General features: G+C 41.5%; 1 long non-coding RNA gene across 1 annotated transcript; it reads right to left on the bottom strand.

The window, feature by feature from the left end:
- Nucleotides 1-5,974, bottom strand: LOC123741880 (uncharacterized). Its single transcript, XR_006769391.1, has 4 exons — nt 5,406-5,974; nt 1,726-1,836; nt 1,240-1,392; nt 1-1,162 (listed from the first exon to the last, which is right to left on the bottom strand). It is a non-coding gene; the product is annotated as an uncharacterized lncRNA (long non-coding RNA).
- Nucleotides 5,975-18,987: the final 13,013 nt, after the last annotated feature.

Genomic DNA, 18,987 nt, shown 5'->3' on the forward strand with positions numbered 1-18,987 from the left:
TAAGTTTAAAAATAGTCATCTTTAATTGACATGGGTCAATAGCTTAAAAAGTACAAGTCCACAGCGTCAAAGCTACAGTATATACATATGTAATGTGTAAAAACTTGAGTGTAAATGTGATAAAAATAACTGATTAAGGAATAGTTAAAACCATCATGGAAGTATTACATCAGCTACAAGTGTACAAAACATTAAGGACACCTGCTCTTTCCATGACATAAACTGACCAGGTGAATCCAGGTGAAAGCTATGATCACTTATTGATGTCACTTGTTAAATCCACTTCAATCAGTGTAGATCAAGGGGAGGAGACAGGTTGAAGAAGGATTTTTAAGCCTTGAGACGTTAATTGTGTGTGCCATTCAGAGGGTAAATGGGCAAGACGAAAGATTGAAGTACCTTTGAACGGGGTATGGTAGTAGATGCTAGGCGCACCAGTTTGTGTCAAGAAGTCTAACGCTGCTGGGGTTTTCACGCTCAACAGTTTTCCGTGTGTATCAAGAATGGTCCACCACCCAAAGGACATCCAGCCAACTTGACACAATCTGTGGGAAGCATTGGAGTCAACATGGGCCAGCATCCCTGTGGAACGATTTTGACACCATATAGAGACCATGCCCTGACGAATTTAGGTTTTTCTGAGGGCAAAAGGGGAGGAGGGGGGTGCAACTCGATATTAGGCAGGTGAGCTTAATGTTTTGTACAATGAATGTATTGGATTGCTGCAGAGGCACAGAATTGTACTTGTGCTGTAATGAAAGTAGATGCCCTATATTATAATAGCACTATGATAATGTTGCTCTCCCTTGGACACATATGGCACAACTATCCATAAACTGGTTGTAGCCTTTCACTTTAAGGCTGTGTGTTAGAAGGATTCAGATTGTATTTTCATATTGGTACATAAACACAGCAATCCACCCCCCGTCTTCCCTTTCCATTTCTCTAGGGATGAATGGATAACTCCTTCCTCTTGCACAAATTGTCCATTAACATCAATGTGTGAATATGCAAACATGCTGTGCGTCTTGAGTTAGGATTCATCATTCATCCTACCACTCCTCCATTTCTCCCTCTATCTGAACTTGATCTCGAAGCAGAGGCAGTTGAAGGACTCACATTCTGGGGGTTGGCAGGTGCAAGCACAGTCCCACATGTTACACTGTGGGGAAACAAAGCATGGGGTAAGAACAAGTGGTTCAAACCCTGATCGGTCGCACACTCAGAGGTTTCACTCACATTAGGAAGAGAGGGGCAGGTTGAGGGGCAGGTCTGGTCAAGGCACGAGCGCAGTGATGGCATACGACAGTTGCACGACTCTGCACATGCTAAACAGTAATCGAATGGGGCGATATTTGGACAGCAGTCACCACACCCAGGAGAACACTGTTCCTGTAGGGCAAGAGGCCATGAATGAATTAACATCACTCTCACCAGTCAAACCATATCTGTATTTGCTGCTGAAGCTTATGGTGAAGACAGTTTGCTATGGTCAAGTACAGTTTGAGGCCTACATTAAAAAAGGCAACGTCAGCCGACCCTATCTGCAGCATCAGTGCAAGTATTTAAAAAATATATTTGATTCAAGGTTCATCTTCCTGGCTTTGTTGAACTGCACTCTTTTGTAGCTACATTTGCAAGGTATCTGTGCACAACAGCAGACTGTCTCTCATCTGGACAACAGCATATAGGGAAGGGATAGGTATAGGGAAGTAAATGCTGTACCTTGAGGCACTGGCGGAACCATAGCGCCATTGCAAGGAAAATCATGTAAAGACCAACAACAATCATCAGTACAGCCGGAAGAGGGAGTGTGAGGCCCCACACAGGCAACACCTGAGGAAGAATAGAAACAAGTTTACTGTGTGCAGGAGATGGCATGTTCAAGATTATATTAATATGAATACCATGCACACATTAGTTTGTTGTAACGTTAGCTAGACAGCTATGCCTAGCAAATAATGTAAAAATATATATTACGTCTGCAATCAAGCACAAAACACCGGCCACGATGTGTTTACAATGCTGCGTAAACGATGGGTTGGCTGACAACGTCACAAAAATTATGTGCGCACATCCATAGGGCAGAAGTCAGCCTGTTGTTGTGTTTCTGGATGGCCAGATTGCTAGCAAGAATGAAAGAAGCTGCCACGTTGGGAATCGTGTGGCTCCTTTCAGCTTGTTATTGATACCATAGCTGTGTTCGAATACTCATACTAATTGCACTAACCATACTATTTGTGACGTTAATTGATTATGTAGTATGCTTATTGGTCATACTATGGATATACAGTGAGGGAAAAAAGTATTTGCCCACTGACAAAGAAATGATCAGTCTATAATTTTAATGGTAGGTTTATTTGAACAGTGAGAGACAGAATAACAACAAAAAAATCCATTAAAACGCATGTGAAAAATGTTATAAAATGATTTCACCGTTCTCAAGCATGGCTACCACAGCATTCTGCAGCAATACGCCATCCCATCTGGTTTGCACTTAGTGGGACTATCATTTGTTTTTCAACAGGACATTGACCCAAAACACAAAACACATTTTATTGGTCACATACACGTGTTTAGCAGATGTTACTGTGGGTGTAGCGAAATGCTTGTGAAGGACCGCAGAGTGAAGGAAAAGCAGCCAACAAGTACTCAGGATATGTGGGAACTCCTTCAAGACTGTTGGAAATGTGTTCCAAGTGAAGCTGGTAGAGAAAATGCCAAGCATGTGCAAAGCTGTCATCAAGGCAAAGGGTGGCTACTTTGAAGAATATAAAATATAAAATATATTTTGATTTGCTTAACACTTTTTTGGTCACTACATGTGTTATTTCATAGTTTTGGAGTCTTCGCTATTATTCTACAATGTAGAAAATAGTAAAAATAAAGCAAAACACTAGGTGTGTCCAAACTTTTGACTGGTACTTCTGGGGTAGCTAGCTTTAGCTTGGTACCTAGCTAGCACCAATGCAACCAGCCTGAAAACAATTACCAGTACCTGCAATCATTTTCAATATTCTTAGCAATGATTTGGGAATCCATCTGACTAAGTATTAGCTAGGCAGCCACTTGTTGTTCTCCTATTGAAATCGACCTTCAGTTCATGAAAAATAACTAGCTAACGTTAGCTAGATAACGAACTAAACAAGCAAGCCTGCTACTGTTACCCAGCCCTGTTGCCCCAAACTAACGTTATAAGCGTGGCTAGTGTGGCTTAACCGGACCGGGTCAGACCATCATCAACCAAATATTAAACTCTTATAAATTAGGCGTATTTTAGATGATGAAACCTATCTAGCTATAGCTACTGAAACAGATTGTCGTTTTGCTGTTTTTGAGGGATACAAATTGTTTGCATCCAACAGCTAACTTAGCTAGCTTTTTTCTGACCCGCACTGTCCCAGAGCTTGGGGAAGTGTGTCTGCCTCATGCCGCAGGTGCGCGAGACAACTTTACCAGCATCATATTACGTATAGGTGAATTGCTTTGACATTTTATTTCATTTTTATTGAACTTGGCAAATAAGTTAACCTCTCTAGGGTAGGGGACAGTATTTTCACATCCGGATAAAAAACGTACCCAATTTAATCTGGTTATTACTCCTGCCCAGAAACTAGAATATGCATATAATTGTTTGATTTGGATAGAAAACACCCCAAAGTTTCTAAAACTGTTTGAATGGTTTCTGTGAGTGTAACAGAACTCATATGGCAGGCCAAAACCTGAGTAGATTCTGTACAGGAAGTGCCCTCTCTGACCATTTCTTGGCCTTCTATAGCCTCTTTATCGAAAACAGAGGATCTCTGCTGTAACGTGAAATTTTCTAAGACTCCCATAGGCTCTCAGAAGGCGCCAGAACGTTGAATGATGACTCTGCTGTCCCTGGCTGAAAAACAGTAGCGCATTTGGATAGTGGTCGATCTGAGAACAATGAAACGGGTGCGCGCGTGCACGTGAAGAGTCCATTTTCTTCTTTGAGTCTTTGAACGAAAACGACGTCTCCCGGTCAGAATATTATCGCTATTTTACGAGAAAAATGGCATAAAAATTGATTTTAAACAGCGTTTGACATGCTTCGAAGTACGGTAATGGAATATTTTGCATTTTTTTGTCACGACATGCGTCCGCGCGTCACCGTTCGGATAGTGTCTTGAACGCAAGAACAAAACAGAGGATATTTGAACATAACTATGGATTATTTTGAACCAAAACAACATTTGTGGATGAAGTAGAAGTCCTGGGAGTGCATTCTGACGAAGAACAGCAAAGGTAATCCAATTTTTCTTATAGTAATTCTGAGTTTAGTGAACGGCAAACTTGGTGGGTGTCAAATTAGCTAGCCCGTGATGGCGGAGCTATCTACTCAGAATATTGCAAAATGTGCTTTTGCCGAAAAGCTATTTTAAAATCTGACACCGCGATTGCATAAAGGAGTTCTGTATCTATAATACTTAAAATAATTGTTATGTTGTTTGTGAACGTTTATCGTCGGTAATTTAGTAAATTCACCGGAAGTTTTCGGTATGTTTGCTAGTTCTGAACGTCACATGCTAATGTAAAAAGCTGGTTTTTGATATAAATATGAACTTGATTGAACAAAACATGCATGTATTGTATAACATAATGTCCTAGGAGTGTCATCTGATGAAGATCATCAAAGGTTAGTGCTGCATTTAGCTGTGGTTTGGGTTTTTGTGACATTATATGCTAGCTTGAAAAATGGGTGTGTGATTATTTCTGGCTGGGTACTCTGCTGACATAATCTAATGTTTTGTTTTCGTTGTAAAGCCTTTTTGAAATCGGACAATGTGGTTAGATTAACGAGAGCCTTGTCTTTAAAATGGTGTAAAATAGTCACATGTTTGAGAAATTGAAGTAATAGCATCTTTAAGGTTTTTGAATATCGCGCCACTCGATTCCACTGGCTGTTGACTAGGTGGGACGACTTCGTCCCACATACCCGAGATTAACACATTCTTATTTACAATGACGGCCTACCCTGGCCAAAGCTGGGCCAATTGTGTGCCGCCCTACGGGACTCCCAATCACGGCCTGATGTGATTCAGCCTGGATTCGAATCAGGGAATGTAGTAACGCCTCTTGCACTGAGATGCAGTGCCTTAGACCACTGCGCCACTCGGGAGCCCAACATAGGATATACTAGTGAGTGTGATCAATGTGTAATAACTACGTAAACATTTTACGAACGTGTTGAATTATTATGTGCAGACATATTCAGGTCCCGATTGGTCAACAAGCTTATTTGACGTGTCGAATAGGGTTATTTTATGCGTCAAATAGTGTTATGTGAGGTATCTAGTTCTACCACGTAAAGCAACGACCCAAACGGCGTTCCATAATATGGTATTTAGCTAAAACGAGAGTAGTCTGTAAAACATACATACCATTATAATTTCCACTCTATCTCCTTCTTGCTCCTGGCGCGTTTAAGGGGCTCCCATTTCTGTCGGCTGTTTGGTGGATGAAACCAGCAGAGAAGAAGTAACGTTAACGGTACCAAGCTAAATATCTAACTAGCTACAGTAGCTAACGCGTTAGTTAAGTCAGGATTGGCCATGGCTGGCATACAATCTTGTTAACTTTAGCTAGCTAGCAAAGAAAGGAACCCAAGCTAGTAACGTAACTTCAGCGATTTCACACATCGTATCATTTTAGTAACTAGCTAGCTATCAAAGTCGAACAGCTGGCTATACACGTTTGTAAACGGACGTGCCTTGCTAGCGACGCGTTACTAACGTTCGCGTTAGCTAGACAACTTACCCTCATCCCACAAGATATTAATACATAACTTCTACCGGTATGTTAAATGCAGAATTACATTTCTTAAAATTTTGCCTGTTTGCTTTCTTAAAACATATTCTAAAAACCATTATTCGTTTGATACATTACGTTAGCGTTTCATAGACAACTAGCTAGCTTTACACGGTACAAACGTTGCTGTTGAAGTTGCCATAGAAACAGACGGCTACCTGGGAGGGTCATATTAGGATTCCAAATCAAAGTATGCGAAACGGAGGGCATTTATCAAATGCGTACTCCGTTTTCACATAAGTACTCAAAAAAATATGATAAAAATGTATTGAAATCAATGGCGGCCATTATTTCTGCTTGAATCGATGGAAAATACTCTCCGTTTTCGGAATAAAATGTTGCTTTTGTATATCTTGTTTCGTCTCTATCGCAATTGTCCTGGCGGGAAGATGGTTCAGTGAATGGATAAATCCATAGTCAATAGGGCTAGATAACTAGCCACTAAGACTTGGTAGCTACCCACGAAACACATACATATACCTAGTCATAGTCAAATCCATATTGTATTGGTCACATACACATGGTTAGCAGATGTTATTGCGAGTGTAGCGAAATGCTTGCTTCTAGTTCCGACAGTGCAGTAATATCTAACAATTTCACAACTACCTAATACACACAAATGGAAAGGGATGGAATAACAACATGTACATATAAATAGATGGCTGAGCGGCAATAGGCAAGATGCAATAGATGGTATAAAATACAGTTTAAGTCGGAAGTTTACATACACTTTAACCAAATACATTTAAACTCAGTTTTTCACAATTCTTGACATTTAATCCTAGTAAAAAGTCCCAGTCTTAGGTCAGTTAAGATCACTTTATTTTAAGAATGTGAAATGTCAGAATAATAGTAGAGAGAATGATTTATTTCAGCTTTTATTTCTTTCATCACATTCCCAGTGGGTCAGAAGTTTACATACACTCAATTAGTATTTATTAGCATTGCCTTTAAATTGTTTACCTTTGGTCAAACGTTTCGGGTAGCCTTCCACAAGCTTCCCATAATAAGTTGGGTGAATTTTGGCCCATTCCTCCTGACAGATCTGGTGTAACTGAGTCAGGTTTTTCGGCCTCCTTGCTCGCACACGCTTTTTCAGTTCTGCCCACAACATTTCTTTAGGATTGAGGTCAGGGCTTTGTGATGGCCACTCCAATACCTTGACTTTGTTGTCCTTAAGCCATTTGCAACAACTTTGGAAGTATGCTTGGGGTCATTGTCCAGTATATCCACATAATTTTCAGTCCTCATGATGCCATCTATTTTGTGAAGTGCACCAGTCCCTCCTGCAGCAAAGCACCCCCAGGGCCTCAAGCTTAATGATGAGCTTGGAGGGTACTATGGTGTTGAATGCTGGGCTGTAGTCAATGAACAGCATTCTTACATAGGTATTCCTCTTGTCCAGATGGGATAAGGCAGTGTGCAGTGTGATGGTGATTGCATCGTCCGTGGACCTGTTGGGGCGGTATGTAAACTGAAGTGGGTCTGGAGTCGTAGGTAAGGTGGAGGTGATATGATCCTTGACTAGTCTCTCAAAGCACTTCATGATGACAGAATTTAGTGCTACAGGGTGATAGTCGTTTAGTTCAGTTATCTTTGCCTTCTTGGGTATGGGAACAATGGTGTCCATCTTGAAGCATGTGCGGACAGCAAACTGGGATAGGGAGTGATTGAATATGTCCGTAAACACACCAGCCAGCTGGACGTGTCCGTGACTTGAATGGTTTTCTTTTTGTAGTCCGTAATTGCCTGTAGACCCTGTCACATACATTCTGTTGAATTGCGACACCACTTTGTCCCTATACTGACATTTTGCTTGTTTGATTGCCTTGCGGAGGGAATAACTACACTGTTTATATTCGTCTATATTCCTCGTCATCTTTCCATGGTTGAATGCGGTGGTTCACGCTTTCAGTTTTGCGCGAATGCCACCGTCTATCCACGGTTTCTGGTCAGGGTAGGTTTTAATAGTCACAGTGGGTACATCTCCAATGCACTTCCATATAAACTCACTCACAGAGTCAGCGTATAAATCAATGTTCTTCTCTGAGGCTTCCCAGAACATTTCCCAGTCCGCGTGATCAAAACAATCTTGAAGATTGGATTCCGATTGGTCAGACCAGCGTTGAATGGTTCTAGAGTTAAGGACTGTAGGAGCAGAATGGAGTCATGGTCGGATTTGCCGAAGGGAGGGCGGGGGAGGGCCTTGTATGCATCGCGGAAGTTAGAGTCGCAGTGGTCCAGTGTATTGCCCGTGCACGCTGCAGTCAATGTACTGATATAATTTAGGTAGCCTTGTTCTCGAAATAGCTTTGTTAAAATCTCCAGCTACAATAAATGCAGCCTTAGGATATATGGTTTCCAGTTTACATAGATCCAGTGAAGTACCTTGAGGGTCGTCGTGGTATCAGCTTGGGGGGTGGGGGCATACACGTCTGTGACTCTAATCGAAGAGAATTCTCTTGGGAGATAATGTGGTCGGCATTGGATTGTAACGAATTCTAGGTCAGGTGAACAAAAGGACTTGAGTTCCTGTATGTTGTTATGATTACACCATGAGTCATTACACCCCCTTCTTCTTCCCAGAGAGATGTTTGTTTCTGTCTGCGCGACGCATGAAGAAACCCGTTGGCTGTACCGACTCCGACAACATATCCCGAGAAAGCCATGTTTCCGTGAAACAGAGAATGTTAAAATCTGTGATGTCTCTGGAAGGCAACCCTTGCCCTAATTTCGTCCACCTTGTTGTCTAGAGACTGGACCTTGGCGAGTAATATACTCGGAAGCGGTGGGTGGTGTGCACGCCTCCAAGGTCTGACCAGGAGGCCGCTCCGTCTACCCCTTCTGCGGCGATGTTGTTTTGGGTCGACCTCTGGGATTAGATCCAACATCATGGGTTGTGGTCCAGACAAAGGATCCGCTTTGGGAAAGTCGTATTCCTGGTCGTAATGTTGGTAAGTTGACGTCGCTTTTATATCCAATAGCTCTTCCCGGCTGTATGTAATAACTCTTAAGATTTTCTGAGCTAACAATGTAAGAAATAATACATTAAAAAAACTAAATACTGCATAGTTTCCCAAGGGCTTGAAGCGAGGTGACCATCTCTGTCAGCGCCATCTTGCATCTCATAATAATGATGGGGTCAAATTGGGGTCATGATAGGGGCTGCACCAAATGTTTGATGTATTATAATAATTTATTATAATATGTGGTATTAATAGAAGGGGAGGGGCTATGGGACCCTTCCTCCTTACATTTATAGGGTCCTAGACTACAGATTAACAATAAGGAGGAGGAGAACACTTTAGAACCCTCTGTGGAATGTAGCCCAAAAGGGTTCTACCTAGACACAGAAGGGGTTCTACCTGGAACCAAAAAGGGTTCTCCTATGGGGACAGTAGAAGAATCCTGTTAGTTTGTAGATAGCACCCTTTTATCTGAGTAGGCATATATTGCAGTGGTGATTCTGTGGTTTTCTGTAAAAAATTAAATACATTGGTGGTGATGAGTTAAGATAATCAGAAATACTATGAAACATCCCCACTTCTAGCAAACATTTGCAAGCAGGCAAATTAACATTCTATGTGTGCTGAGGCATGTGTGATCACTCAACGTTGACAGGACCAACAAAGAAGACATGCTCACATCCAAACAAAAGATAAGATGTGTCTAACTTGCACCGTTATGCAATTATTAGGAGACTAGATACAAATAGCTAATCCTGGCTACCAATGTTCTAGCATTAATTTATTGAGGCAAGGAGATGTCAAGGTGGTACCCAAGAATATGCCATGTGTATATGTGACATAAACAAATATGTATTGGCATATATTTGTTTTTTTTGTTTGTTATTTTCTGGAGCCATCCTTTTATGGAGCCATTTTCTAGGCCTCCCAGGTATTTACATTTAATGTACAGTACCGGTCAACAATTTAGAACACCTACTCATTCAAGTTCTTTTTTTTCCTTTTTACTATTTTATACATTGTAGAATAATAGTGAAGACATCAAAACTATGAAAAAACACATATGGAATCATGTAGTAACCAAAAAAGTGTTAAACAAATCAAAATATAATTTATAATTGTGATTCTTCAAATAGCCACCCTTTGCCTTGATGACAGCTTTGCACACGCTTGACATTCTCTCAACCAGCTTCATGAGGTAGTCACCTGGAATGTATTTTAATTTACAGCTGTGCCTTCTTAAAAGTGAATTTGTGGAATTTCTTTCCTTCTTAATGCGTTTGAGCCAAGCACTTGTGTTGTGACAAGGTAGGGGGTATACAGAGTACAGCCCTATTTGGTAAAAGACCAAGTCCATATTATGGCAAGAAAAGCTCAAATAAGCAAAGTCCATCATTACTTTAAGACATGAAGGTCAGTCAATCCAGAAAATGTCAATAACTTTTAAACTTTCTTCAAATGCAGTTGCAAAAACCATCAAGCGCTATGATGAAACTGACTCTCATGAGGACCGATTTGTTTAACACTTTTTTGGTTACTACATGATTCCATATGTGTTATTTCATAGTTTTGATGTCTTCACTATTATTCTACAATGTAGAAAATAGTCAAAATTAAGAAAAACCCTTGAATGAGTAGGTGTTCTAAAACTTTTGACCGGTAGTGTATTTATATAACGTCAATGGTCTGTGTTAGTGAGATCGTGAGGTCTTCGAGATTTCTTCTTCATTCTTGGAAAATGACTAGTTCTGAAACTTAATGTTTCTCCGTCTCATCATTTTACCCTATTAATCCAGGTATGTAATGTGCAAAAGTGCAATATGATAAAAAATATTGAGGTAACATGGTTAATTACATAGTTCAAAAGTTTGATGATGTTTGAAGGCAATTGAAGAGAGTTTTAACCGAGTGAAAAACTGGTTGGTATTTTCCCCATTGTAAGTAATGGAGTTAGGCTAGGTTGTTAATGGTTTACATGTTAGAGAAGGGATTAAGATGGCGTCCGAACTTTCAGTTCTTTTTGCAAAAACTTTTTAGATCCAATTTTTGTTTTCTATGACCAAAGGCTCAGTTTACTTTAGGTAATATGTAAAAATGTGATGTCACGATAAAATGTATTTAGTGTTAATATTTGTATGAAAATAGCATTTCAGTTCGCTAGTTTGATGCTAACCAAATTTAGCTTGGCTAAGCGCTAGTTAGCTCTAGGTTAGTTGGTTTTAGTCAATGTCAGCTTAAATGTTAGTGGTTAATAATATAATTGTTGTAGCATTTTTTCACATATGTGTCCAGTAATTTAGAGGTTTTTTTTCTTCAAAATTGACAAAATTGACACTGAGTTATGTATAATGTATATGTGTAGATGCATGGTGACTCCAAGTTTGGATGAACGGACCAACAGGGCATCCCTTGACGTGTACCAGGAATGGTGGAAGGACAATCTGAAGGTACAGTGGTTGCTCAACTAAAAGTTTTACGATTATGCTGCTGGATTTAGAGATAATTTGTGGTTTAGTACGGTACCCTGCATCACTACTTCATTGCTCCAGATTAGCGCAAGGGGGAGTTGGAGCACTGATTATGCTTTTGGGTCCCAAATAGAAACGGATAATTGTGCACAACTTCAAAATTGAATTTCAATGAACTGAATGATGAGGATGAAGAAGGTGATTGAATTTAGAACAATAGTGTAAGAATTGCTATTCCTCTGTCCTGCAGACCCGGAAAAATACACTTTTTTTAGTTACTTCTCATCAGTATTACTTGCTAAGAAACAGACTACAACTAGGGTGTGGAAATTGATTATTTTGCTCTTACTGTAGTACTGTAGTCTCCTCCCGTCCAGTCACGTTGTACAGCTCCCGAGTGGCGCATCGCAATGCAAACTGCGTTGCTACAGATGCTGGTTCAAAACCCGTGCCGGTTGCCACCGGGTGACGTAACAAGGAAAGCAAACATTTCTCTCCTCTCGCTCGCCTTCTCCACCCACACTTGAGAGGTGATGGGCGAACACACAGACTTCCATTATTATCCCACACGGCCAGAATGCCTGCAGGCGGATAATTAGAGAAACTTGAAGAGCCAGGGCTAATCCTAGGTACTTGACTCTGTATGCCTGCCTGCCTCCCTCTCCGCCAGCCCGCCTGTCTCTGCCGCTCACACAGACAAAGTGTAACGCTTCGGCTCGCTGAATGCCAATAAGACGACCTCGTGGCCTGCAGATGCACTAGTCAAACCAAATGGCAGCACAATATACTGTTAACTGCCTTATTCCTGGACGCGCCTCAGACGCAGCAATCTATCGCTCCAATCATGTACCAAACACACAGCTACTAGACATAGAAAAGAGTGAGCGAGGCGTTATCAGCTAGGCCAACAGTTAATCAGGACTCGCTATAGGGATAATGCAACCACTTTGTATCTGTCGTAGATGGCCAGTCATTTGCGTGAACTGTGAAGCATATGTCAAATCAGAAGAAAACAATAACTTCACACTGAACACACAACACACTACTGGAGAAGATGTCTGAGTGTCTCCCAACAATGATACGTATTGATCCCAAAGTGAGTCAAACACACAGGCAGCTTGGGGAACAACAGTGCGTTGATAAGAATTGTATTATTATTATATCATATACTGTATGTATGGACCATACAGCCAACATTAAAGCCTAAATACGACCTAAAAGTAGCAACTAAACTTCCATAATGTCTCTTTTGTTCCTTCTGTTCCGTTTCCCTTGGTTCCTACAGTTGGATCTGAGCCTACATGCCTAACAGCCCAAGCAGCTGGAGACGTGCATCTAGGCTGATGTACATAGTCCCAGTGACAGACAGGTGTTAAGAGTGATCATTAGCACACCATCACTGCCATCATGGTCTTACAGCCTCCACCAGGCTTCACTTCAGCCTCTGGGGACATGTGTTGTTTAGCGTACAATTAGCTTGATATTATACATAGGACCAATTATGTCCATGTAAATTACCATAGTAGCTCTCTTGGTGTTGAATCTTTTCCCTGTAAACTTAGAAACGTACTGCGTTGCGTCAGCAACACCTGTGCAGGAAACAGAGAATACGGTTCTGTTGTGGGTTGTTAAAACTCTAAAATAGAACAGTGGAGCTAACTAGGACATGGTCCGCAAGGAAGTAAAGCATTTATTAACTATCAACTATATTCCATTACCCAGCTATTACATTGCCATAGAAAAGCTTTTTTTTAAAAATTAAACCTAAAACATTTTATTACACTATTCCCCCCCCAAAAAAAAGCTAAGATATACGAGGATAAAAAGCTTTTGGAGGCCCCAGCCCCAGTCCATTCATCCCTGAACCAAAGAGGTCCTGCTAGACAATACCGCCAGCAGCTGGCTGATCGATATGCCACAAAAGATCAGAGGTTAAGGCAGTCAAAAGATTGTTAACTAGCCATTTGATCTGCCAGACATTTATATCAGTGTTTATGGTCCAGTGCTTCTCTTCAGTACAGGCCATGCTGCACACCTGTGCCTGGAACACTATGAGGGAACACTATTTTCCCAGTGTTGATGACCTCCTGGCCTGGTCCAGAAAACCTGCCTGCCACACCACTCCCTCTCTGACTGAAGTGACATCCCAGATAAAGTAGATTACTTCAAAACGTGTAAAAAACAAATATAGAGAGTTGCACGCTCTATAAAAGCTCCCAATACTGTGACGGATAAACACCAGTTTCAGCACACAGTGTCTTGTTCAGAGTTTGTTCACATGAAAACAAACATTTTGCATATCTTTGAGAGCTTTTAAAAATAGAATCATTATGATAGCTTTGCTTGGTTTTTGAGAATGCTAGCTACAGTTTCAATGTAATTTCTTAACAATGTCTTCAAGTTGTCTGATGTGTGTAATGGCTATACGAAGGTAAATCTAGCCAACTCACTGTGATAAGAGATGTAGGAGACTTTAAATCTCTTCTGAGTGGAGCACCACCCACTGACAGTAATTTACTGATACAGAGTTGGATGTGATGTGAAAGCCACTGAAATAAGCTAAATTACACTGTATGTTGCATTGTTGCATGACACTGTGATTAGAAAGTATATTTACTCTCAATCAAAATATGGTCATCTTGGTCACCCATTGGTGTGTGTGTGTGTGTGTGTGTGTGTGTGTGTGTGTGTGTGTGTGTGTGTGTGTGTGTGTGTGTGTGTGTGTGTGTGAGAGATACTTGAGTGGTTGAGTGCAACCATCTATACATGCATGTGAGTCTCTCTGTGCATGTGTGTATGTGTTTATATGTGTAAATGTGTGCATGCATCCCTGTCTCTCTGTGTCCCTGTCTCTCTGTGTCCCTGGCTCTCTGTGTCCCTGGCTCTCTGTGTCCCTGGCTCTCTGTGTCCCTGGCTCTCTGTGTCCCTGGCTCTCTGTGTCCCTGGCTCTCTGTGTCCCTGGCTCTTTGTGTCCCTGGCTCTCTGTGTCTCTGGCTCTCTGTGTCTCTGGCTCTCTGTGTCTCTGGCTCTCTGTGTCCCTGGCTCTGTCCCTCTGGATGCATTCCAAATTGCACCCTTTTCCCTACAGGGCTCCGGTCAAAAGTAGTGCACTATATAGGGAATACGGTGCTATTTGGAACACACAACCTCTGTGTCCCTGCTGGCTTTCTGGGAGAGGGGAGGCCCTCAGTGAGTGTGGCTCACCCAGGCGGAGACAGGCTTCCTGCACATCCTTTGTCACACCATTTGGGGCCTTGTGTCTGTGGCTCCCCTGCTTCAGACCTACTTGGCAGCTCACAGGGCAGACAGACATCTGCTCCTCCTAACCTCCTGCATGGTGAACAGAGAGAGGAGAGGAGAGGAGAGGAGAGGAGAGGAGAGGAGAGGAGAGGAGAGGAGAGGAGAGGAGAGGAGAGGAGAGGAGAGGAGAGGAGAGGAGAGGAGAGGAGAGGAGAGGAGAGGAGAGAACCACCACTAGCCCACACCAGCAGTCAGTCAGTCAAAAACACTTGTGTCCCCATATCCTGTTCTGTCACTTGAGTTAACACCATGCTATAGATATGATCACGTCTATGGGCAGAGTGAGTAACAATAGTGGAATAGTGGAGTCACTCAAAAACACTGTCCTGAAATCCTATTATGTCACTTGAGATATATTGCATAAAACAACATAACATAGGCTAAGTATGATATGGTTGAAACATGGGTTTGATAGGCATCTGTAAGCTACCCTAGGACACTATGCATCTGTAAGCTACCCTAGGACACTATGCATCTGTAAGCTACCCTAGGACACTATGCATCTGTAAGCTACCCTAGGACACTATGCATCTGTAAGCTACCCTAGGACACTATGCATCTGTAAGCTACCCTAGGACACTATGCATCTGTAAGCTACCCTAGGACACTATGCATCTGTAAGCTACCCTAGGACACTATGCATCTGTAAGCTACCCTAGGACACTCAACTCTTTATTTCTCGTGTAACTTCATTTAACAGTCAGAAGTGGAATGAGGTGAAACCTTTCCAGTACTCCTCACCCCGCCCCAAACTCCACCCTTAACACAGTTACCATTCAAAAACGAGCTGTTTATCTAAAAAAATGGCATTGCGACCAAAGAGAAAAGACGAAATGGACATCGTTTTCATCAAGCCAGCTTCTTTCTATGGCGTTCCAGAGGACTTCAAAATGAGCCGGAGCATAGAGGATCACCAAAACTAAAGGTATTTTGGTTTCAGTGCATTTTCTTTAAAAAATGCACTGAAATTTATATAGCCTATTAATGTGTAGGCATACTGTGTAATATATTCGATAATTAAATAAAGGTCAAATAAAAAATTATAATAATAATTGTGTACTAAAAACGTGAATGTGTTTTTGTAGAGCATACAACCATGTCGACAACCATCCGTAGAGATCAGTGGACAAAAGGCTGGACAACAGGCCACACCGAAAAAACGAATGGTTGCCAAGAAAGTGGTTAGTTTTGCTAGATTCTTAGAATGTGTACGCAGCATTTATGTTTTGGAGTCACTTTCCATTCTTAATTGATCTACCATTTCTATCATAGGCAGTGGAGGTTCTAGCTTGTATGGCTCCCTGGGCGAACCCCCCCCCCCCTCCTTCAGCCCCACCCACCCATCACCGTTCTGCACTAACTGTCATTTTTATTCAGACATTTGGAACACAAATAAATAATCATAACATTTAAAACTATATAAATACAAAAATATATACAAAAATAAGACTCTTAAATATCAAAAAGAAGTAACAAAGACAAATAGAAACAAATGTGTTGATTTGGCACTCGAGCATCAATATATTACCCATCCCCCAACACTGTCAACCAAGAGTCAAGACTAAACCAGTTCACCTTGGTGTGCAGACTGGTTTTATATTATTCTTAACGATTTTACATAAACCAGAAAAAATGCAACAATATGTCTGTGAAACTATATATTTACAGTATTATGAATGAATTGTGGTTTATTTGGTAGCATTTCGTAGTGTCACTGATTTTACAAATTACATTAGTACTGTACAAAGTTAAAGGTGTGCTATTTCATAGATTCCCCTGCTCCCCCTACCTCGGGCTTCCAGTGGGGAGACCTGAGGTCAACCTACCCCCGTCCCCCTCCCTGTCTCGTACTTCTGAGTGGGAGACCTTCCCAGGCAGTAGCCTGCCTAGCTCACAAACTAGAATCAGGGCGCCCATTCCGACAAGGTTAATTGACCCACAGTCCCACACGGTGACATGATATCATTGACGTGATGTGCAAATGAGCGATAGAAAACCGATCGCGCAAATGTCACCATTCCAAATTATTTTGTGCGGGAGCCCCGTGCCACCCCCGGCAAGATGCCACCCTGGGCGGCTGCCCATGTCGCCTATACTAAAATCCGCCACTGATCATAGGCCACTGTAATCGATGGGGGCTCAGGGCGTTACCATTCTGCTCATCTGATGAAGGTGCACATGGATCAGATTCAAACTTTGAAGACCGAGATCGAGTCATTGAAGGCAGACCAGCAGAAAGAGAAACATTATCTGAGGGCAGAGATACGGGCGACAGCTGATGCATTGGTCCAGAGTCACTCGTCATTGGCAGAGAGTCACTCGTCATTGGCAGAGAGTCAGGCGGCATTGGCAGAGAGTCAGGCGGCATTGGCAGAGAGTCAGGCGGTGAATGACGCGTTGACGAGGGCGAGGAACAGGATGGAGTCACAACCCATCACAGGCACACCGGTGAGCTCTGGAACTCCACCTCCGACAGGCAGAGTCAACCTACATTTCCATTCCTCTTCTGACAACATAACTTGACCAACTGCTCACAAGGCACAGCAAAGGCCGTCCAGACCGTTATGCTGTTCTGCTATTCCAAGGATGTGTAACCGAAGAGAGATACCACGAGTGGACACAGAATACCAACTGGGATGGATCCTGGGGCAAATGTGGCTTACCAGTGAACCTCCGGGTGTTCATCATTAAAACTGTCTCAGAAGTTTCTGTCAATGACTGATGCAACCCGAAAAAGCATTAAAGACAGAGTTAAGGAATACTTGAGGTCACAGAAAAAGTCTGGACATGGCCTGCTCTCCCTTCTGTAAGGAATTAGGCACTTTACCATGTTTACTACAGTATGTACTGTAGGCTATGTTTACTTGTCAGACTGCACAGTAGCCTAATAAACAAATGCAGACGGCTTCTATCTTCAAAATTCTTTAAATGCTTTATTATCCAAATGTTTAAAGTGTGCGTGTGCGACCTCATGCAACCACCAAATGGAGGATAAAGCATATACTGTACAGTACTGTATTTCTTAATCAGCATCTTTATGCTTTCATTAATAAAAGAATGAAAAAAATACTCTTTCAAAATGCGGATGTTTAATTGGTTATGGATCCATAATGAATTACTATGGGAATAAATATAACTGAAGGACAGAAATATTGGAATAATGTAGGCTAATGAAGGTAAACAAATTATTGCTTAATGAAAAATACTCTTTCAAAATTAATGGAAGAGACAGCATTCAGAGGTCAAGACAGTGCTGCTCTGAGACAAGCATGGGGGCTTGTCTTGATAAATCAACAAGATTTTATTTTCACCGAATCTCCGTTTGGGTATTGGTTGGACTACAATTAGGGTGTGGAAATGTTAGGATTATTTTGCTCTTACTGTAGTACTGTAGCCTACTCCCGACCGGTCACGTTGTACAGCGCCATTATGGGCTATTATCAGGACAATAGACTCTTGCCAAGAAGGAGGGTAGGGGGAGAATTGTATCGTCAAATGTATTTCTTAGTTAGGTTGGCTGTATCACAACCGGCTGTGATTGGTTGCAATTTCAGTTTAATCCACCAGAAAAGACAGAACAAATAACAAATTGTGGTTAAACTCAAATATACTAAATTAATAAAAAAAACATTATCATTTGGAATCTTTAACATGTGGAAAGGGGGAAAAGTATTATTATTAACCCTGTTTTTCACAAGTGTAGCAGCCTGTGAATTCTACTGAACTGTGTAAACAAGGTTTCTAGGATGGGCTATTAGCAGGACAATATATATTGATCACAGCTCCCGAGTGGCACAGTGGTCTAAGGCACTGCATCTCAGTGCAAGAGGCATCACTACAGTCCCTGGTTCGAATCCAGGCTGTATCACATCTGACTGTGATTCGGAGTCCCATAAGTCGGCGCACTATTATTATTAATTAATTTAGAATTATATAAAAGCCACTTAGATATTCTCACAGATCAGATTTGCCCTACCAAAAAATGTGCCTTAGATATTCATTTAGAATCCTCCAATCCTCTAAATCTAGTTATTGGCGGAGAGTCACATCATTGAAAACATATTTTTAGATATGCTGTAGGCCTACCATAGGCGACATGAGTCTCACTAGTGTTGTGTAATGTGCTGTTAAAATTGGTGTAGGTCTTATTTAAAAAGCATATTGAAGTTAGAAGCAATAGGATTTGAAGCAATAGCCTACATGCGTATGGTCAACTATTTTAACACCGTTTCGCGCTGCTCTGAGACAAGCATGGGGACTGGTCTTGATAAATCAACAAAAAATGTATTTTCACTGAATCTTCGTTTGGGTATTGGTTAGACTACAATTAGGGGTTGTGGAAATGTTATAATTCAACAAATATTGTGGTTAAACTCAAATATACTAATGAATAAATACATAAAAATCAATTGGAACCTTTG

This window comes from Salmo salar, chromosome ssa03, assembly GCF_905237065.1.
Source record: "Salmo salar chromosome ssa03, Ssal_v3.1, whole genome shotgun sequence".
In the NCBI taxonomy this organism is placed as follows: Eukaryota; Metazoa; Chordata; class Actinopteri; order Salmoniformes; family Salmonidae; genus Salmo; species Salmo salar.